This window comes from Salvelinus sp. IW2-2015, linkage group LG30 (assembly GCF_002910315.2).
Source record: "Salvelinus sp. IW2-2015 linkage group LG30, ASM291031v2, whole genome shotgun sequence".
NCBI lineage: Eukaryota > Metazoa > Chordata > Actinopteri > Salmoniformes > Salmonidae > Salvelinus > Salvelinus sp. IW2-2015.
Genome location: NC_036869.1, coordinates 16,912,963 through 16,936,797, shown reverse-complemented (window position 1 = coordinate 16,936,797; position 23,835 = coordinate 16,912,963). Strand labels below are relative to the sequence as shown.

The 23,835-nt window shown below is 41.7% G+C and overlaps 1 non-coding gene across 1 annotated transcript; it reads left to right on the top strand.

Moving 5' to 3' along the window:
* The first annotated feature begins 3,307 nt into the window (after nt 1-3,307).
* Nucleotides 3,308-23,017, top strand: LOC111955185 (uncharacterized). The gene is made up of 3 exons (XR_011474409.1): nt 3,308-3,559; nt 7,747-7,905; nt 15,497-23,017. It is a non-coding gene; the product is annotated as an uncharacterized protein (transcript).
* The last annotated feature ends 818 nt before the right edge of the window (nt 23,018-23,835 follow it).

Sequence of the window (23,835 nt, the reverse complement as noted above, 5' to 3'; positions counted from 1 at the left end):
AGTTTTGTCTGGTCCAGCAACGGTGGGTTTGTGCCCATAGGCGACATTGTTGACAGTGATGTCTGGTGAGGACCTGCCTTATAACAGGCCTACAAGCCCTCAGTCCAGCCTCTCTCAGCCTATTGCGGACAGTCTGAGCACTGATGGAGGGATTGTGCGTTCCTGGTGTAACTCGGGCAGTTGTTGTTGTCATCCTGTACCTGTCCCGCAGGTGTGATGTTCGGATGTACCGATCCTGTGCGGGAGTTGTTACACATGGTCTGCTACTGTGAGGACGATCAGCTGTCCGTCCTGTCTCCCTGTAGGGCTGTCGTAGGCGTCTCACAGTTCGGACATTGCAATTTATTGCCCTGGCCACATCTGCAGTCCTCATGCCTCCTTGCAGCATGCCTAAGGCACGTTCACGCAGATGAGCAGGGACCCTAGGCATCTTTCTTTTGGTGTTTTTCCCAGAGTCAGTAGAAAGGCCTCTTTAGTGTCCTAAGTTTTCATAACTGTGACATGAATTGCCTACCGCCTGTAAGCTGTTAGTGTCTTATAGACCATTCCACAGGTGKATGTTTATTAATTGTTTATGGTTCATTGAACAAGCATGGGAAACAGTGTTTAAACCCTTCACAATGAAGATCTGTGAAGTTATTTGGATTTGATGAGGTCATACATGTTCTCCTGGGATTATTTAATAAGATTTGGAGTGAGGGGGTTATACCTTCGGGTTGGAAACGTGCAGTAATATTACCTTTAGTGAAGCCTGGTAAGGACCCTTCATGTGCTGATAGTTATAGACCAATAGCACTGACCTCTAACTTGTGTAAACTGATGGAAAAGATGATTGTCATATTTCCTGGAACATGGAGATTTATTGAGTCAATGTCAAAGTGGATTCCGTAAAGGTAGATATACTTTGGATGCATTAGTAAAGGTGAGCAATGAAGTTGAAAAAACTCTGTTCATGAAAGAATGAATGGTTACTGTCTTTTTTTTGACATTGAAAAGGCTTATGACACTATGTCGAGAGAAGGTCTACTGATTAAGATGGAAAGACTTGGTGTTGGTGGGAGATTATATAACTGGGTTTTGGCCTTCTTATTTAAATCGCTCTTTTCGAGTTAAAATAGAACCCATTTTATCTGATGCCTATGGAGTTGACAATGTCATTCCTCAAGGCATTGCTATCAGTCCTATTTTGTTCAACATTATGATTAATGATGTGTTTTCGAATGTAGGTAGGGGTATTGGGGCTTCCCTATGGAGCTATTTGGAAGAGGGGAAGGAATGTCATGTGATTAAATCTATTCAACAAGCTATAGTGGATGTTGAAAGATGGTTAATTGACTGGGGTTTTAAATTGTCTGTGGCGAAGTCTTCTTGTATGTTCTTCTCAAAGAAGAAAGTCGCTGATAATATACAGTTGTTTCTGTATGGACAGCCTATGGGGAGGGTTTCTGAGTACAAATACTTGGGTCTATGGTTCAATGAGCGATATACATGGAAAGATCATGTCATAAATGTTGAAACAAAGTGTAAGGAGGTGGTGAATGTTATACGCTCGGTCTCTGGTTATGAATGGGGTGCTGACAGACAATCGTTGATGGATATTTATAGATCTCTGATCAGGATGACAATTGATTTTGAGTGTATGGTTTATGGAACAACGGCAAAGACTTGGCTTCAGAGGCATCATCCAGTATCCAGTATCCAGTATGCAGCTTTAAGGATATGTATTAGTGCATTTAAATCAACATCTGTATGTGCCTTACTAGTGGAGGCAGGTGAGATGCCTTTGGATATACAGTACCAGTCATGTTTGGACACACCTACTCATTCAAGGGTTTTTCTTTACATTTACTATTTTCTACATTGTAGAATGCCAAAAGTGTGCAAAGCTGTCATCAAGTCAAAGGGTGGCTACTTTGAAGAAATTCAAATATAAAATATATTTTGATTTATTTAACACTTTTTTGGTTACTACATGATTCCATGTGTGTTATTTCATAGTTTTGATGTCTTCACTATTAATCTACAATGTAGAAAATAGTAAAAATAAAGAAAAACCCTGGAATGAAACTTTTGACTGGTACTGTACGGCATAAAAAAATTGTCATTAGCTTATTGGGTTAGGTTGAAAGGCTGTGAGGTTGTGCATCCCACTGCTACTGTTCTAGATGACTGTTGGGAATATACTAGTAGGCAAGACAGTGGTTTTGGTTGGACAGTTGGAAAGCTTGCTGATGAGAGTGGTTTGATGGAGTTGGAAGATGGCCCTTCTGTGGTGATAGGGGACGTTCCTCCATGGTTACTCCCAGATCCTGTTGTTGATCTAACCTCGGTAGAGGAAAATAAAGATGGTCAGAAGTCAGTGATATAAGGAAACAGGTTGACAATTACATTGGTAGAAGTTATGTTTTTTTACTGCTTTTCCAGATAGTGGGCGCATAAGAGCAGTCATTTACATTCCTTGAATTGATGTTAATATATGTAGAAGACCAACAGATTAACTTTCAGTATACTCAGTTGAACTGTTGGTGATAGTAGTTTCCCTCCAGTGGGTGGAGGATGTACAACATGTTAGAATTATAGTATGCTCAGATTCTCTGTCATATTTGAATAGTTTATCATCTGGTAAATCTAATAGCAGTTACCTACTATTGGAGGTATTAATGTTATTATGGAGAATTGAGAGACTGGGTGTAGTAGTGAGATTCTGCTGGGTCCCAGCACATTCGGGTGTGGAAGGGAATGAAGTTGTAGACCATTTGGCCAAAATAGCTTTGAAACAAGATATAATTTACATGAATGTTCCACTGTGTAGAAGTGAGGCCAAATGTAAGATCAGAGCCATTTTGATAGATGTGTGGCAGAAGAGATGGGACTCTGAGCCCAAGGGCAGGCATTTATATGCCCTCCAAAGAAAGGTCAGTGGACCAATATTCAAAGGTCCGATTAGGAAGGAAGAGGTGGTGTTTGCTCGATTAGGACATTGTACATTAAACTTGTCATTACATCTGGTTGGCAAGCATGTTAATGTGTTTTGTCTGGAGTGTATGGTGGATTGAAACAGTGGAGCATGTGCAATATTGTTGTAAGTGTTGAAGAGAGGGAAAGATTGATGTTGGAAGGGATTTGGGGGAGGGTCTATTAGAAGTTAGTAGGGCTGTTTTTTATTTTATACTTCTGAGTTAGGTAGGAGGATTTAGAAATGTTGTAAACCGTGATTGACCACACACTCCAGCACAGTAGGTGTCGGCATACGCCTTGTTTGCGGACTGCCATTATATCATAGAAGAAGCCGTGTCGTCTGCCGAAAACTCACGCGAAGAAGAAGCTGCACGTTGTTAACGTGATAGTGTAGTAGCAGAGAATTTGTGACTACGTTTTAGACCGTAGCTCTGGCCACAACAATATAGCTGAAATTGATTGATTATACGATGGAAAGCGACACCGAGATGGAGGACTTCGATAGCAGCGAGGAGGGAAGCAATTGGTCTGATGATAGTTACCTTGCAGACGAAGACTTCAGCTTCGACTATCAGGAGGGAGTGGATCCACACGAGGACGCGTAAGTAGGAATAATCACTCCCAGAGCGCATACTGTATGTACCCAGTTAACACACCGGGGGGCCGAAATCTCACCGAAACAGTCAGAACCATTTTACCACAGAGAGAACAATGAGAGATTTTACCCGATCTATACATGTGAAAGAATCCGCTTGGCATTTCCACTGGAAGCCAGTGGGAGAAGATCGATAAGGCCGCCGACATTCTGCACATTTTCTAATCGATTAAACATTTGATGCCAATACAGTTTTCTGTTCCCAAAACTATAATCTGTTACAAACAGTGTGGACTATGTTTAGTAGATTTGACCCTTTGCCATTGTTTAGAGTCGCGCAAAGGAAAATTGAGTTATTGCGCTCTTCAGAGTAGGCGTTCCCTAACAGAAATATGCAAACGTTTGTTAGAACGCGCCAATAGGATCTCGCTAGCTCGTGCTTGACTCTGCCCACCTCCTTGCCTGTTCTGCCCACTAGGATTAATTTGTTCACATTGGAAACGACAAACCATCTTGAGTAGGTGTGTCCACAATCTTTTGCTGGTACTGTACATCAAAGGGAGATTTGCTTCCTTTGGAAGACCTGGAGAGAGAATTCCAACAGTCAACCATTTATGTTTGAGTCGTTGTGTGTATAGCAATCTATATAGCTTGGTAGCGTTAGCCAATTTGTCAGGCAATGTTTTTTTTGCATTGTCACTAAAGGATGGTTGGCAATTATGCAGGAATTTTGCAAACACCTTCCCATTCAATCAATCAATCAAATGTATTTATAAAGCTCTTCTTACATCAGCTGATATCTCAAAGTGCTGTACAGAAACCCAGCCTAAAACCCCAAACAGCAAGCAATATGCAGGTGTAGAAGCACGGTGGCTAGGAAAAACTCCCTAGAAAGGCCAAAACCTAGGAAGAAACCTAGAGAGGAACCAGGCTATGAGTGGTGGCCAGTCCTCTTCTGGCTGTGCCGGGTGGAGATTATAACAGAACATGGCCAAGATGTTAAAATGTTCATAGATGACCAGCAGGGTCAAATAATAATAATCACAGTGGTTGTAGAGGGTGCAACAGGTCAGCACCTCAGGAGTAAATGTCAGTTGGCTTTTCATAGCCGATCATTCAGATTATCTCTACCCCTCCTGCGGTCTCTAGAGAGTTGAAAACAACAGGTCTGGGACAGGTAGCACGTCCGGTGAACAGGTCAGGGTTCCATAGCCGCAGGCAGAACAGTTGAAACTGGAGCAGCAGCACGACCAGGTGGACTGGGGACAGCAAGGAGTTATCAGGCCAGGTAGTCCTGAGGCATGGTCCTAGGGCTCAGGTCCTCCGAGAAAGAGAGAGAAAAAAAGAGAAAATTAGAGAGAGCGTACTTAAATTCACACAGGACACCGAATAAGACAGGAGAAATACTCCAGATATAACAGACTGACCCTAGCCCACCGACACATAAACTATTGCAGCATAAATACTGGAGGCTGAGACAGGAGGGGTCGGGAGACACTATGGCCCCGTCCGATCATACCCACGGACAGGGCCAAACAGGCAGGATATAACCCCACCCACTTTGCCAAAGCACAGCCCCCACACCACTAGAGGGATATCTTCAACCACCAACTTACCATCCAAGGCTGAATATAGCCCACGAAGATATCCCCCACGGCACCCAAGGGGGTGGGCGCCAACCCGGACAGGAAGATCTTATCAGTGACGCACCCCTCCTAGGGACAGCATGGAAGAGCACCAGTAAGCCAGTGACTCAGCCCCTGTAATAGGGTTTGAGGCAGAGAATCCCAATGGAGAGAGGGGAACCGGCCAGGCAGAGACAGTAATGGCGGTTCTTTGCTCCAGTGCCTTTCCGTTCACCTTCACACTCCTGGGCCAGACAACACTCAATCATAGGACCTACTGAAGATATGAGTCTTCAATAAAGACTTGAAAGGTCAAGAACGAGTCTGCGTCTCTCACATGGATAGGCAGACCATTCCATAAAAATGGAGCTCTATAGGAGAAAGCCCTGCCTCCAGCTGTTTACTTAGAAATTCTAGGGACAGTAAGGAGGCCTGCGTCATGTGACCGTAGCGTACCTGTAGGTATGTACGGCAGGACCAAAATCGGAAAGATGGGTAGGAGTAAGCCCATGTAATGCTTTGTAGGTTAGCAGTACAACCTTAATCAGCCCTTGCCTTAACAGGAAGCCAGTGTAGAGAGACTAGCAATGGAGTAATATGATCACATTTTTTTGGTTCTAGTCAGGATTCTAGCAGCCGTGTTTAGCACTAACTGAGGTTTATTTACAGCTTTATCCGGGTAGCCGGAAAGCAGCGCATTGCAGTAGTCTAACCTAGAAGTGACAAAAGCATGGATACATTTTTCTGTATCATTTTTGGAAAGAAAGTTTCTGATTTTTGCATTGTTACGTAGATGGAAAAAAGCTGTCCTTGAAACAGTCTTGATATGTTCGTCAAAAGAGAGATCAGGGTCCAGAATAACGCCGAGGTCCTTCACAGTTTTATTTGAGACGACTGTACAACCATCAAGATTAATTGTCATATTCAACAGAAAATCTCTTTGTTTCTTGGGACCTAGAACTTGCATCTCTGTTTTGTCCGAGTTTAAAAGTAGAGCATTTGCCACCATCCACTTCCTTATGTCTGAAACACAGGCTTCCAGGGAGGGCAATTTTGGGGCTTCACCATGTTTCATCGAAATGTACAGCTGTGTGTCTTCCGCAAAGCAGTGAAAGTTAACATGTTTCTGAATGACATCACCAAGAGGTAAAWTATATAGTGAAAACAATAGTGGTCTTAAAACAGAGCCTTGAGGAACACCGAAATTTACAGTTGATTTGTCAGAGGATAAACTATACACAGAGACAAACTGATATCTTTCCGACAGATAAGATCTAAACCAGGCCAGAACTTGTCCGTGTAGACCAATTTGGGTTTCCAATCTCTCCAAAAGAATGTGGTGATCGATGGTATCAAAAGCAGCACTAAGGTCCAGGAGCACGAGGACAGATGCAGAGCCTCGGTCTGACGCCATTAAAAGGTAATTTACCACCTTCAAGTGCAGCCTCAGTGCTATGATGGGGTCTAAAACTTGACTGAAGTTATTCCATAAAAAATCTGCTGTTTCCATCTACAATAGTCATTTACAACATTAACAATGTCTACACTGTATTTCTGATCAATTTGATGTTATTTCAATGGGGGGAAAAATGTGCTTTTCTTTAAAAAACAAGGATATTTCTAAGTGACCCCAAACTTTTGAACGGTAGTGTATATTTTGCTCAAATATATGTTTTGTACTTTAGTGTGTGGACTTTGGTGTATTTATACCTGGAATATCGCTTTAACAGGAAAAGTAAAAACATCGCTGGAGTCTATTTATTTATGCCCTATGGGACTCCCAATCACGGCCGGTTGTGATACAGCCTGGAATTTAACCAGGGTCTGTAGTGACGCCTCTAGCGCTGAGATGCAGTGCCTTAAACCGCTACGCCACTCGGGAGCCCCATTTTAAAAGAAGACAGACTGCGGATRTGACTTTTCTGGACCCCACTTCCCGGCGGCTGGGGCTTTTGCGCATGTGCAGGATTCTCTACTTTGCACATATTCTCTGTGCTATACGTAGAGAATCTCGCTAATTTCTCTCATTCAATCGTGATTTGTGAATGACGATTATTCAATTTTTTTCTGGTGAAACATGCAGCATCTGCATATCAACCAGATGATGTTAATAAACTGTAGCATAGTCTACCTGTATTTAGTTAGTTTAGTTTAAATCAAAGCACATCTTTTGCCTAGTGGAGTAGAGGATCCTGCACATGCGCAGAGGCTTCGGGAGCTTTAGCAGTCGGGAGGAAAGGTCCAGAAAAGTCGGATCCGCAGCCACTCCATTAAAAAGATCTGAAATCAAAATGACATACTTGAAAATGAATTCTCATTTCTCAGATTTTTATTACATTTTTTAGAAACTATTTGACAGACATATTTCTCAGTTTGTAAACCTAACAGATTGATGTTAGACGGTGGGTGTCGGCCACATTGAATTGACATGAAATGTTGAATGTGGAACCATGTAGACGACAGCAGTAGGAGATGGTAAATTAATTGTGTTCTGTTGTCTAGTCCTAAGTAATAGTGTTGACTTAGTGAATTGCATTATTGTAAACATGTTCATATTTATCTTCATAGTCTTGATTGGGAAGAGGACTCAAATGAATCAGCAGGCGACACACCACCCAGAGTCACACCAAGGAAAGAAAGCCAATCTGAGAGCGGGGTAAAGTGTTCTGATTCTCCAGAAGAACCATGGTTACCATGCAAAGGTTCACAGTCAACAAGGACATCAAGGTATTTACAAACTTTCATAATCCATCAGTGTTTCCGCTATAGTCATTTAGCTGCAGTCATCGATATTTGACTCGCTGTATTTTTCTATTATCAAGACACCTGCTGATAACTCTTAACTTGTTKGGACAGGTCATGAGGTGTCCTAAGTATCTGTAGACTAGGTGTGACTCTTATGACTAAAGAGACTTCATGCATAGTTTTTATTTTTACCCATAAGAGTAGGAGTAAAATGTCTATTCTCAGCACTTACAACCAAAAATCTGAAATGGCCTGCCTGTGTAAATGAAGACAAATCTGAGACCATATTCAGCCTTAGGTGTCTTAGAGCCAATATGCCTATAGAAAGTCTACACCCCCTTTCAACATTTCACCGTTTGTTGCCGAATAGCCTGGAATTAAAATACATTAAAATAGTGTTCCCATTGATCTACACATCCCACCCCACAACTTCCAAGTGAAACATATATTCATATATATATATATTTTTTAATCTATAAAAAACAAAAGACTGAAATAGCTTAGTATGATAAGTGTCCCCCCCTTGTCATAGTAATCCTACATTTTCTTGGGCGTAACCAATCACCTTCAAAATCACACACCAAGTTAACTGGCCTACACCTGTGTTAAATTGTAGTGATTCACATTATTTCAGGAGTTCCTGTATGTTCCTTCTGCTGGGTAGTGAATTGCAAAACAAACACTCAACCATGAGCACCAAGGAGCTTTTAATAGAACTCCAGGACAAAGTGGTGGAAAGGCACAGGTTCCTTGAATATCACTTGGAGCACGATCAAAACGATTATTAATAAATGGAAGGTGTGTGGCACCACCAAGACCCTGCGTAGATCAGGCCATGCCTCCAAAATGGATGACAGAGCAAGTAGGAAACTGATCAGAGAGACTACCAAGAGTCCAACGGCAACTTTGAAAGAGCTACAGGCTTTTATGGCCAAGATTGGTCACAGTGTGCATGTCAAATCAAATTTTGTTGGTCACATACACATATTTTGCAAATGTTATTGCGGGTGTAGCGAAATGCTTGTGTTCTTAGCTCCAATAGTGCAGTAGTATCTCACAATACACACATCTAAAAGTAAAATAACGTAATTAAGAAATATATAAATATTATATTGAGCAATGCCAGTGGCATTGACTAAAATACAGTAGAATAAAATACAGTATATACATATGAGATGAGTAAAGCAGTACGTAAACATATTAAAGTGACTAGTGTTCCATTATTAAAGTGGCCAGTGATTCCAACTCTATGTATATAGGGCAGCAGCCTCTAAGGTGCAGGGTTGCATAACCGGGTGGAAGCCGGCAAGTGAAGGCTGTTTAACAGTCTGATGGCCTTGAGATAGAAGCTGTTTTTCAGTCTCTCGGTCCCAGCTTTGATGCATCTGTACTAATCTCACCTTCTGGATGATAGCGGGGTGAGCAGGCTGTGGCTCGGGTGGTTGATGTCSTTGATGATCTTTTTGGCCTTCCTGTGACATCTGGTGCTGTAGGTGTCCTGGAGGACAGGTAGTTTGCCCCTGGTGATGCGTTGGGCAGACTGCATGGCACTGCATCTTAGTGCAAGAGGCATCACTACAGTCTCTGGTTAGAATCCAGGCTGTATCACATCCGTCGTCCGGGGTAGGCCGTCATTGTAAATATGAATTTGTTCTCAACTGACTTGCCTAGTTAAATAAAGGTTACACACACCACACTGACCAAAATGTTATTTTGTTGGCATTTACATATGTCCCCATTACCAGTAAAAGATCATCAAAACCTATTTCTTTCACGTATTTGCTGTGCTGTTTCGTTGTTCAGTCGTTTCATTTCTATGGAACGCCGTTTGGGTCTTTGCATGTCAAAAAAGATACACGTCAAATAACACTATTTGTCATGTCAAATAAGCTTGTTGACCAATCAGGACCTGAATATGACTGCACGTCACATAATAATTGAACGTGTTCAATATTTTTTTACACAGTTATTACACATTGATTACACAATCACTCGTGTTTCATTTGTCACAACGATTCATCTATGTATGCTTTGATGCTGGTAAAGTTGTCTCGCGCGCCTACTGTGCTGGTCATAAAAAAAGCTAGCTAGCTCATGGATGCAAACAATGTTCTTCCCAAAAAACATAGCAAAACGACATCTGTTTCAGGAGCTATAGTTAGCTAGCTAACTGTATAGCTAGGTGTCATCATCTAAAATAACCCTAATTTATAAGACAGTTCTTATTTGATTAATGGTGGTGGGACCCATCTATGTGAAGCTAGCAACAATAAGGATTATCCACAATAGTGGCCTTTGCGGTTAGCCTTCAAAATAAAAGTATGTGACAGTGATGCAAATGAATACAAATAGTAGAATCATGCCATAATTTAATAGATCATGCTAAACGAGGTTGAAATGTTATATAAAATCAACAAAAGACAGTAATTTGTTAATTTGACAACCTGTTGAAATCACACTGGATGTATTATACTTTAGAATTGCGTTGTGGGCAAACTTATTTCACTGTACAGCCTTACCTATGGATTGTGGATCACTGACATGGGTATCAGTCTACTCAGTGACACCGAGAACATCAGCATTGTAGCTGTTATTGCGGGACTATGAAACAACTGTGAATTGAGCCACATTTATTGTCAACCTATGTGTATTGAACACTATTCCCGAGGAAAAACTGCATGGATGTTTTGGAGTCTGATAACTCTGAAGAGGGACAAATATAAATATATACTGCATGGATGTTTTGGATTCTGATAACTCTGAAGAGGAAAAAATATATTGGCTGTTGAGTAGACTGATACCCCATTTCATTGATCCTCAATCCTTAGGTAAAGCTGTACAGTGCGATATGAATGTCAATACACAGAAAAGGCTAAAGGATTTCACACAGTCACAGTCCCACGATAAGAGCTATAACTCTAATATTTGCGTAAACTCTTCACAGTTGTGTTCTGTGGGTGTCACCAAGTAGACTGATACCCCATTTCATTGCTTCACATTCCAACCRTGTTTAACATRATCTAGTCWAAATATGGRYTGATTCCAKCAATTSTAAKCTTCTGCATCACTTTCAAATAGGTACTTTTATTTTAAAGGCAAACCGTAAATTCCACTATTGTGCCTAATCCTTATTGGCTAGCTTCACAACCCGGTCAGGTCGAGCCTCACTAGCCAGATGAAGCTAGCTGGCCGCTTATAAGGTTAGCTTCGGGCAACAGGGTTAAGTAGCTGGCTGTTCAATTTCAAAAGGCGAACAACAAGTGACTACCTAGCTAATACTTAAAAGGATTCCTAAATCATTGCTAAGAATAGTGAAAATGACTGCAGTTTCTACTGGTCATTGTTTTCAGTCTGGTTGTATTGGTGCTATCTAGGTACAAAGCTTAAGCTAGTTAGCTACCCCAGAAATTGCGGTCGAACAAATAATGCTTTATTACCAACACGGTATTGTAAACACAGTTCATGGCCAGTGTTTGCTTGTTTGTAGACTCTTTTTGTACAGCTTTGACAGTGTTACTGATATTAGTGGTGGCGTTTGGCTTGGCTTGCACGTGCAAATTCAGAACACACAACATTCTATAATAGAAGTGTTATTTGATATGTCAAATTTAAAAGTGTATTTATCGCGTCAAATAGTGTTATCTTTTTTGACACGCAAAGATCCAAACGGCGTTCCATAGTATGTTGTGAAGCTAATAGCAGTGACGCTTTTACTGTGTAACTCCGGTAGGGCAACATCTGAACAATAGCGCACTTGGTAACGTTAGTGTGTACCGGTGCTCGACCAGTCGCTAAGGCCAACATCACCCATGACAGAGAAAGGGCAATGATTTCCATTATCTTGTCATTAATGGATTTCTCCTTTGAGTTGTCTTGATGCAATTTTCTTATGACTGCTTGACTTGTTGACTGCTCGATCCACACAGAAGACATTGTGGGCTAGGTTAGGAAGGCTGTGTTGCACATGTAGCGCTACATTTTACGTGGCATCATTAGTCATGTACCTAGTTTATATAGGTCTGCATGTCAGCTTTGACATCGGTTTTTCACATCAGCGTTAAACTAGACATCGGGCCGATACCGATGTTGGCATTTTTAGCTAATATCATCCAATTCCGATATGTTCACCGATATGTCGAGCATCACTAGTAAACACTCCAGCCAGCTGGTCTGCGCATGCTCTGAAGATGAGGCTTGGGATGCTGTCTGGGCCGGCAGCCTTGCGAGGGTTAATACGCTTAAATGTCTTACTCACGTCGGCCACCGAGAAGGAGGGCCCACAGTCCTTGTTAGCGGGCGGTTGCACGGCGTTATCCTCATAGCGGGCGAAGGTGTTTAGCTTGTCCGGAAGCAAGACGTCGGTGTTCGRAAAGGGTTTCCCCTTTGTAGTCAATGATTGTCTGTAGACCCTGCCACATATGTCTCGTGTCTGAGCCGTTGAATTACGACTCCACTTTGTCTCTGTACTGACGTTTTGCCTGTTTGATTGCCTTACGAAGGGAATAACTACACTGTTTGTATTCGGCCGTATTCCTAGTCACCTTGACATGGTTAAATGCGGTGGTTTGCGCTTTCAGTTTTACGCGAATGCTGCCATCTATCCATGGTTTCTGGTTTGGGTAGGTTCTAATAGTCACATTGTACCCAGTCACCTATACACTTCCTGAGGAACTCAGTCACCGTATCTGTCGATGTTATTCGTATCTGTCGATGTTATTCTCGGGGGCTACCCGGAACAAATCCCAGTCCACGTGATCAAAACAATCTTGAAGCATGGATTCCGATTGGTCAGACCAGCGTTGAATAGACCTTAGCACGGGTACTTCCTCTGAGTTTCTGCCTATAGGAAGGGAGGAGTAAAATGGAGTCGTGATCAGATTTACCAAAGGGAGGGCGGGGGAGGGCCTTGTAGGCATTTTTTTCACCCACAYTAAGTTGGGTGAATTTTGGCCCATTCCTCCTGACAGAGCTGGTGTAACTGAGTCAGGTTTGTAGGCCTCCTTGCTCCGACACGCTTTTTCAGTTCTGACCACAAATTTTCAATAGGATTGAGGTCAGGGCTTTGTGATGGCCACTCCAATACCTTGACTTTGTTGTCCTTAAGCCATTTTGCCACAACTTTGGAAGTAAGCTTGGGGTCATTGTCCATTTGGAAGACCCATTTGCAACCAAGCTTTAACWTCCTGACTGATGTCTTGTGATGTTGCTTCAATATATCCACATAATTTTCCTMCCTCATGATGCCATCTATTTTVTGAAGTGCACCAGTCCCTCCTGCAGCAAAGCACCCCCACAACATGATGCTGCCACCCCCGTACTTCATGGTTGGATGGTGTTCTTCGGCTTGCAAGCCTCCCCCTTTTTCCTCCAAACATAACGATGGTCATTATGGCCAAACAGTTCAATTTTTGTTTCATCAGAGCAGAGYATATTTCTCCAAAAAGTACGATCTTTGTCCCCATGTGCAAGTTGCAAAACGTTGTCTGGCTTTCTTATGGCGGTTTGAGCAGTGGCTTCTTCCTTGCTGAGCGGCCTTTCAGGTTATGTCGATATAGGACTTGTTTTACTGTGGATATAGATACTTTTGTACCTGTTTCCTCCAGCATCTTCACAAGGTCCTTTGCTGTTGTTCTGGGATTGATTTGCACTTTTCGCACCAAAGTACGTTCATCTCTAGGAGACAGAACGTATCTCCTTCCTAAGCTGTATGACGGCTGCGRGGTCCCATGGTGTTTATGAACGTGGTACCTTAAGGTGTTTGGAAATTGCTCCCAAGGATGAACCAGACTTGTGGAGGTCTACAATTTGATTTTCTTATGATGTCAAGCAAAGAGGCACGGAGGTTGAAGGTAGGCATTGAAATACATCCACAGGGACACCTCCAATTGACTCAGGCTAATTGACATAATTTATCAGAAGTTTCTAAAGCCATGACATTTTCTGGAAGTTTCCAAGCTGTTTAAAGACACAGTCAACTTAGTGTATGTAAACTTCTGACCCACTGGAATTGTGATACAGTGAAATAATCTGTCTTAACAATTGTTGGAAAAAATGTCTTGTCATGCATAAAGTAGATGTCCTAACCGACTTGCCAAAACTATAAGTTTGTTAACAAGAAATTTGTGGAGTGGTTGAAAAACAAGTTTTAATGACTCTAACCTAAGTGTATGTAAACTTCCGACTTCAACTGTATATTATCCAGCCCTAGTGTGCGCGCCTCTTGAGTCGACTAGAAGTCCACTCCGAATTCCTCTTCTCCACCGGCTGTGTTTTGGAGCAGCCTCTGAAATAAGTTCAATTGCCATGGGGGGTACGAACTAGAGGTCGACCGATTAATCGGAATGGCCGATTTTAATTAGAGCCGATTTCAAGTTTTCATAACAATCGGAAATCTGTATTTTTGGACGCCGATTTGGCCGATATTTTGTTTTTACACCTTTATTTATCCTTTATTGAACTAGGCAAGTCAGTTAAGAACACATTCTTAATTTCAATGACGGCCTAGGAACGGTGGGTTAACTGCCTTGTTCAGGGGCAGAATGACAGCTTTTTACCTTGTCAGCTCGGGGATTCAATCTTGCAACCTTACAGTTAACTAGTCCAACGCTCTAACCACCTGATTACATTGCACTCCACGAGGAGACTGCCTGTTACGCAAATGCAGTAAGAAGACAAGGTAAGTTGCTAGCTAGCATTAAACTTATCTTATAAAAATCAATCAATCATAATCACTAGTAAACGACACATGGTTGATATTACTAGTTTATTTAGCGTGTCCTGCGTTGCATATAATCGATGCGGTGCGTATTCGCGAAAAAGGACTGCCATTGCTCCAATGTGTACCTAACCATAAACATCAATGCATTTCTTAAAATCAATACACAGAAGTATATATTTTTAAACCTACATATTTAGCTAAAAGAAATCCAGGTTAGCAGGCAATATTAACCAGATGAAATTGTGTCACTTCTCTTGCGTTCATTGCACGCAGAGTCAGTGTATATGCAGTATAACAGTTTGGGCCGCCTAATTTGCCAGACTTTTACGTAATTATGACATAACATTGAAGGTTGTCAAATCGAAAATTTGCTGTCCATCAACGCTCCCAAGGACTTTGACAGAGCTTGAACAGTTTTGTAAAAAATAATACATTGCCAAATCTAGGTGTGCAAAGTTGGTAGAGACCTTTCCCAACAGACTCACAGCTGTAACTGCTGCCAAAAGTACTTCCACCAAGTATTGACTTAGGGGGGTGGAGACTTATCCAAATATGATATTTGTATTCCCCCCCCAAAAAATGTTCCCTTAAGTGTGTAATATTGTGTGTAGATAAGTGGGGGAAAAATCCCTATTTAAATGCATGAATCTCTGAGGCACTGACACAACAAAATTTGAAAAAAGTTAGTGGGTGTAGACTTTCTATAGGCACTGTGTAGCTAGTTCTTGTCTTTTTTAACCTTCAAGTTTTAAAGTGAATATAAGTCCAATACCGATGGCATAGCTGTCGCTCAATTGGAAGTGTTGTGCAAAACATGTTTGCTGAATTGATAATTACTAATGTTTATTTTCATAGTGTTAAAACTGATGAAGATGAAGCCCCACTGCTGAGCACCTTGCAGCCAGACCAACAGCGTAGCCCGTCAGTGAATTTGTCAACAAAGACCTATTCTCCACGTAAAAGAGTGCCGGCCTCACCCTCATTAAAGTCCAAAGTACCACGTCTCTCAACCCCAAGGAAAACCTCTCACTTACCACACAGAACAACCGAGTCAGATCAGCCATGGAAAACAGAGAAACACCCTGATGAGGGTCCTCAACCTTTGAGATTTTGTCCAAGCAGACCTCCTGGACCTCAAGTAGATCCCTCAGCCATGTACTCACCGTTAGACTTATTTCAAATGTTTTTTACAAAAGTCACGGTCAGAACCCTCTGCGACAATACAAATAGACAAGCGGCTAGAAACATTGGTAGGGGCAAAAAGTTTAAGTGGATAGATATAACTGTGAAGGAGTTTTACAAATTCATTGGATTGGTCTTCTTTACTGCTCTGGTTAAGACAAAAGCTATCAGTGATTACTGGATAACAAACTCAATTTTCTCGATTCCGTTTCCAGCTACTGTGATGAACAGGGATAGATACAGAATCATATCATGGAACATTCACATGAGTGATCCTGATGAGGACGCTGTCAATGACAGTAAAAAGGGCACACCTGAATATGATAGGCTATTTCGGCTCAAACCATTAATGAATGACATTCGTCATGCCTGCATGTCCTGTTTCCACCCACATAAAAACCTGGCTGTAGATGAAAGGATGGTGGCATCAAAAGCAAGAAATGGGTTGATTGAATATATCAAGTCAAAGCCCACTAAATTTGGCTTTAAGATTTTTGTGTTAGCGGACTCCAGCAATGGCTATACAGTGGACTATGCTGTGTATATCGGCAAGAACACGTTTCCCGTTGGCTTTGGAATTTGTCACGATTCAGTGATGTCCCTCGTAAGGCCCTCTGTTCTTGGCTCAGGTTACCATGTGTACCTTGACAACTACTTCTCCAGCCCAAAATTATTCAAGGACTTATTTGATATGAAAATGGGAGCGTGTGGTACCATGAGGGAAGGCAGATTGGGCTTCCCAAGATCAGAAGAAAATGCGCTGACCAAGAAATCCCCAAGAGGATCTTTACGGTGGATAAGGGAGGGCTCCCTGCTCTTTGTGAAGTGGAAGGATGCCCGGGAAGTGTCGATGGGTACCACCATTCATCAAGCTTATGGAGGGGAGACAATAAAAAGGAAACGCAAGAATAAGGATGGCAAATGGTCTCATGAGTCAATTCCAGTACCCACCCCAATTCTAGAATACAATAAAAACATGGGAGGTGTTGACTTATCTGACCAACTGATTACTTACTTCTCAGCCCACCGCAAAACAATGAAGTGGTACCGAACATTGTTCTACCATTTTGTGGACATAGCGACTACTAACAGCTACATCATTCACAAGGATCTGTGTAAAGTGAACAAGATGCAGCCCATGACCCACAAAGAATTCACACAAGCGCTCGTGGCCCAGCTCTGCGAGGTGTCCATTGAGACTCAGTCCAAGCCGACGAACACTGGACATACACCTGTCCCGATCAAGCCTGTGGCAGACAAAAGCAAGAGAAGCTCTGCAGGACGAAAGCGCTGCGAACTCTGCAAGAAATCGGGACACTCCAAAGACACTCCCTGGAAGTGCAATGAGTGTGGCGTACCACTCTGTGTCATTCCAGACAGAAATTGCTTTCATGATTGGCACAACCTTGAGGGAATGGCCCCAGTTGAGTATCAGTCTTCTGACTCTTGAGTAAAGCTGTAAGACTTGTGCAGCTATATCCTATCCATCACAGATGAGGAGTGCTGTTAGACCTGTGCCTTATTGCAAATGTTTGTGCATTTGAACAAAATGCTGCTCATTTTCTATTTTTCTTTTGATAGGAGTAATACTTTTGTTGTTTTTCCAAGATAATGGATATCAGGCCATAAATTTGTCAATAGGGAAAAGGTTAAATATATGGTTTTTGGGATGTACTATTTGTAAATAACTTGTGTTATTAACTTGTGCTTCAGCAATATTGTGTTCTGGTATTCTAGTGTGTTCCGTTTGATCACAATTATCTTTATCAGATTACATGGCCTGACTTTTTCCACTCTTATGTAATAGCTCAATTTGAGTCAAGTGAAGGTGTTTTAAAATGTACTGTACTGGTCAATGATGTGGAGTTTAAACATATTGCAACCCTATGGCTCATAATGTGGTGAGGCTACTATGACTAACAATGTATTTTCAGATGTGAAAGAATCAACCTCAAAATAACCCAGCTTTTCTCCCTCTGTTTTACTGTCATATTTTTTTTTAAATGTACTTCATGCAAGAGTAGTTATTACAAGAAACTTCTACGATGAACCAACCTTGTATATTATTTGTTGAGTTTCCCTTTTCTACTGTGTAGTAATGGTTATTTTGTTTTACKAAAAGGTTCTACTCCAAAATACCACTCCATCCACGTGCACGCTTGCACGTAGATCAACGGAGTGAAGCTTGTAGTAAGCCTTTGGGAATCCCCGGTGTCTGATGCACGCCGTTTGGTGCTACGCAGACCCGGTGGCGATCGCGAGACAGAGGAGACCCTGTCTGTCCTTTTCAGTTTTGATGCAGAACGTTTGCCTGATGAAGTCATGCTAGGAGGGAGATTCTGAGGTGTGAGAAGTGTGCAGGAGGGTATGGGTACAGCCATCACTGGTACAGAGTGACTGGAACAGTTTGTGTTTTAGTAAGGTTGGCTTCTTGGTGTTTATTGCTATGGTCATTAATTGTACCACACAGATGGAAAGGAAATCCCAGAAGATTGAATTGGTAGTAGGAGCAGCAGTAGAGAAGTTTTTGGGTATCAGAGATTTTAGTGCAGAAGAGCTAGAGGTGGTTTTGAGAGAAGGGTGTAGGATCTGTTGGGGCCAAAGTAGTGGGAAGGGGTGGTGGGGTGTGTTGGGGATAGTGGTATTGTGTGTGTGTATAAGTGCTGTTAGATGGTGGTACAATCCCTCCCCCCATTTTCCTTGGATGTAATATTTTACAAATGTGCAATGCACTTTCCAAACTGAAAGGCAGCAATATGCAACAACGCGTCTAGTCTGCAGGAAAGCCACACGAAGAAAACAGAAATAGGAACAAAGAAATCAAGATGACCGTTCTCCTAGCAGCAGGATATTATGCTGGCAGCACAAGTGCGGTTTTCTTTTTTCCAAAATAAGAGTCCCCTGAAAAGGGGAGTCCCCACATGTTAAACTTGGGGAATATCGATTTATTTATGTTTTTGCACTCCAGTGCAGTAGAACGTTTTTCCCAAAACATTGCTACCACCTTTGGAAAAAATAAGTTGATCATTTGTTGAATTCATACCATTTCTTTAAAAAGTTAACACAAACACTGACTGGTATGTCGTGTAGGCTATATTTAAAGAAATACACTTTTGATAAAACACATGTTATTGGAATTACTCAATAGATACTGCAAAATTTTATTGGTCTCTGTATTAAATGGGTTTAATACAGTGTGCTGCTGGTGACTCCTTATTCCATTCCCTGCAGTGCAATACATGGTACATTATATGGGATACTTGTAATGCACTTTACTACTGGTCTCATAAATTGGGGTGGGAAATACTCAGTCGGGTCTTTACTAACCAAATATGGTCKGTTTTGGAGGGGGACTGTGTTGCATGGTCTGCTGCTGGCTTTTCACTCCGCACCCTCCATAGCCCCAATAAAATAAATAAACTGTACATGGGATACTTATTAGCTTGTAGAGAGAACTTTTCTACCTGTCTCCGATACAGTGGGGTGGGATATACTCAGTAGGCTCTCTACTAACCAAATGTGTAGTTTTTCAACAAATAGTTGAACRAAGTCATTTTTCAGACAGGTAGAAAAGGCCTCAATACAAGTCGATATGTGTCCCACGTAGTCTATTACAGTGTATTGCATTGAGGACTATGGAGGGCAGGGTTTCCACGGGTCCTTGAAATCCTTGAAAGTTTGTGAATTTGAGAGAGAGAAAAATCAGGGCCTTGAGAAAGTTTTTGGAAATAGACATGGGTCGTTGAAAGTGCTTGAATTTATATATATATATATATAGTCGGTCACGCGTGCAAGAGTGAATGAAGTCGAATAAATCAGGTTAAACAGCTCAAGCTAACGTTAAGTGAACCTTCAGCTATGCCTGGAAAATGTAAATTCCTTGACTCGTGGCTCACCAAAAACTGTCTTGTTAAAGAACCGCAGGACATCKATATGGCCCGATGCAGAGCCTGCAGCAAATCAATAAAAGTTCACGCCATGGGCGAAGCAGCTCTYATGAGCCATGCTGCTAGAGCATCACACAGGCAGTGTTGCCAACTTAGTGACTTTGCCGCTATATTTAACGATTATTCAGACCCCTCTAGCGACACATTTTTTTTTTAAATCGACTAGTGACAAATCTAGCGACTTTTTCTGGTGTTATTGGAGACTTTTGGAGACTGACGTGATAGCATGTATAGTTCTTACTCTTTTCAACGAGCAGCGGATGCTACCGTGGGCCCCACCCCCTTCCCAAAACACTCACAGGCGGCCCAGTCCTCGRGCAGCAGTCCCTCCCAGCTGCAGTCAGAGCAGGAGATGTTCACCCCTCCGCGTCCAGAATGCAAATMAATCGCGCATGCGGGAAGCCGCCGCTGGCTGATACATTCAGGGCGGGATGTAAATGTAAAATCACTGCATTTGACTCACACAGCCTCAGTCACTTACGCACCTTAGTGCTGTAAAAAAACACATGACAACTCAAAAACATACTCAACAGGCAAAGCCTTATAACAGTTCCACCCAAAACAAGCTGCCATTTGTGGTTAATAAAATTGACTGAAAAAAGGCTGAGGCCACCATTAGCTATCGCTGAACACTGTTCCATGCTGGCATGTAATCACATTGGAGAAGCATGTAGAGCTGCTTTGTCAGACTCCACTGCTGCTACCCACTTCAAAATGCACAGGACAAAGTGCACAGAAATTATTAATGGTGTTCTAGCACCATACTTTCTGAAAAAGTTGGTCGCAGATGTGGGTGACTAGCGTTTCAGCCTCCTCGATGAGTCCACACATGTAAGTGTTTCTAAGTACCTGGGGGGTTGTGATAAGGTACTTTAGTGACACCAAGCAGACAATTGTATCAACATTTCTGGGGCTTGTTGAGTTGGAGGGAGGAGATGCCAAATCTATAGCCCGTGCTGTTGTGGCTTTCCTCGAGAAGTGTTGTCTTAAAAAAGAGAAACTCCTGGGGATAGGGACTGACAATGCCTCTGTTATGACGGGGATTAACAATGAGGTCCATAAAGTGCTGAAGGAGGAGTATTGCCTCAAATATGTGGTTCTTATTCGCTGTGTGTGCCACTCTGCAGCATGCTCATTTGTAGTTCTAAACATATATTTAGGGTATTTTTTACTCACRTTTTGTCTCTCCCACAACGTTATTCCTCTCCTACAGCGTCCATCACAATTACATGCACATGGCCAATTATGCAAATTAGGTGATGATGTCATTTTGCGACTTTTAGYACAGCCAATAGCTACTTTCCTTACTGAGGAGTTGGCAACACTGCACACAGGARGGCACTCCACAAATTAAAAGCAGGTAGGTCCTACCCCTGGTAACATGTAGAGAGGAATACTACAACCATACTTAGTTACTAACGTTAATTATTTAGCTAGATTATTCCGTCTCTTCSTGCTTGGGTAAATGAACTTTAACATTACAGAATTATTCGATCAAYTTAACGTTMGCTATGTTGTTGTTAGCTAATGTTATCTAGATGTCTCAGTCAGTTTTTCCACAGAATCACACCTGTCAATATAGTGCTAGCTAGCTAACGTTYGTAAYCTTGCGGCAAACAGAGTTGGACAGTGAACATTTAAAAGTAAATGACAGTTTGCTAACGTTAGCTGAAAGTTTACATTTAGTTAAAGGACGTTCACTAGAGTTGTTAGTGACAATGTTTCATGACTAATGCTAGCTAACGTTAGCATGCTAGCTAGTCATTCATCAGACTTGGACACTTATTTTCTTCCGACTCTATTGAACTATGTGGAAAAGTCATCGTCATCTACATCACCACCTAGACAATCTTCTACAATTACRACATTCACCACCTCAAGACAGTCCGTCGTTACTTGCGTTCCCAAAGAGGAGTCTTACTACTCTTTCTTTCCACTGTAGTGGAGGCATGGCTGTGTGGCATGGTTAATAAACTGTCACCTGTAACATTAAATTATTTTTAGGAACATGTTATGTTTGATTTCATATTCTCTCTCTGTGATACAAACACACAGGCTAGAAACAAATAATAAGTGTTTGATTTCAATCTTTTTTTTATTTTACTCTTAGGTGTGCTGTTCTCAGCGATGTTCCCAGACAGTGCAATAGTCAAGACCTTTGCATGCGGGGCAACATAGTCCAGCTGTGTGCACACATGGCTTGGCTCCTCATTTCAAGCACTTGTTGTCCAAAACAATTGTCTACTGGGGAGGAGGACTATGTACGTCTCTTTGATGAGAGCCTTAACAGAAACAACAGTCAAAGCAGTGTGACTTTCACGTCCGTTTATCAAATCAAATTMTATTAGTGTCARGACGTTGCCTGTTTAGGTACATAAAGCCCATCCCCCTCTCCCTGCCACTCCCTGCCTCCCCCTTTCCTCCTTCAACCCATGCTGTGGTCACAGAGAGACGTCGTAAATTCCTGAGAATCTCCTCATGGCCAAACAGTATTAGAGAGAGGGTAAACTTTCAGGACAAAGGGATTTCTTCCACCTCACAGAACTTGAGGTACGAACAGATTTCATTTTCCGGAAAAAGTATAAAAGATRGGTGAAGATTTCAGCTATTAACTGGTCCGTTTGTCACAACTTGGGAAACTCATGGGAGACTGTGTGGCTACATTACCATACCGCTGTTTATATAATAYCCTCAGATATGAGGTTTACATCTAATTMTTGTAAGATGAATGAGTGAGTATGATACTGTTTGTATAATTGTGTAATATGATGTTGGAATGTTTAATTAAGAAAAATACAATTCCTTTTGATTTTAACTAAATCCGAGGACCCGCACCTGAGCCCAGTTGGGTCAGACATCCTGGGACAGCCCCTTTCTGCAATCCTAATAAAAACCCAACTCTGAGAAATTATCACTAGACCATGTTTTTTCTCCATTAGGAGGGGACAAAGGTTGTGGACAATTGCTGAATCTTTAACCATACCACGTGGTTAAACTCTTAGACGAATAAGAACAAGTCTTTGATATTGACTACTAGTCTGCAGCTAGGAATTCGGTATCATTGAACGCGAAGAACGACAACCGCCGAAACATCCATTCTATAACGAATGTCACTCTGAACTATCCACAATAACCAAGACAGAAAGACGGACGAAACTCTCCAACAGAAACTAACTTTTCTCCAGCGATCAAGACGACACACTGAGCGTAAATATATATATATTGATTGCAGTTGTTCCCGAATGAGTGAGCGTTTCATGTGTAGAAGGATTAGCATGTCAATTGTTAGTGAATGTATGAACTCTGTAGTGACTTCTTAGTGACCCCCCCCCCCATTTTCCCCTATGTCTAACAAGCCGCCATGCCGGTTTAGGCCCACTAGGGCAATATTTTCCATAATGGCGATTTCATGTAACCATTTTAAGTTTGTTTGTTTGTTTATGCATTTCTGTGAATTACTTAGTTAGTAATAAATAAATGATTTAAGACAATTGATGTATGGATGACTCATAGTGAAGACTGGGTTCGTGCAGATAACCAACAATTTACGARGTTTGGAATGAGACTAACGTGASGTAAAATAAATAAATCATTAATCAGAAGACTATTGATCAGATATGAAAATATCTGAAAGGTTATATTGGGAAATTATAACTTTGTAATCTGAATACATTCCCTGGTGCCCCAAATTCATAGTTAATTAGTTACGTTATTAATCAGTTGATCGCATAATCCCTAATTACAGGAATCCTTTATATAAACTATAAGTCTTCAATTTAATGATAGCAAAGACATTAGTCACATGCGCCGAATACGACAGGTGTAGATCTTGCAGTGAAATGCTTACTTACGAGCCCCTAACCGACAGTGCAGTTTCAAAAAATGCAGATAAGAATAAGAGATCAAAAATGCAGATAAGAATAAGAGATAAAAGTAACAAGTATTTAAAGAGGAGCAGTAAAAAATAACAATGCACTGGCACCCCCCTGTATATTACATTTACATTTACATTTTAGTCATTTAGCAGACGCTCTTATCCAGAGCGACTTACAGTAGAGTGCATAC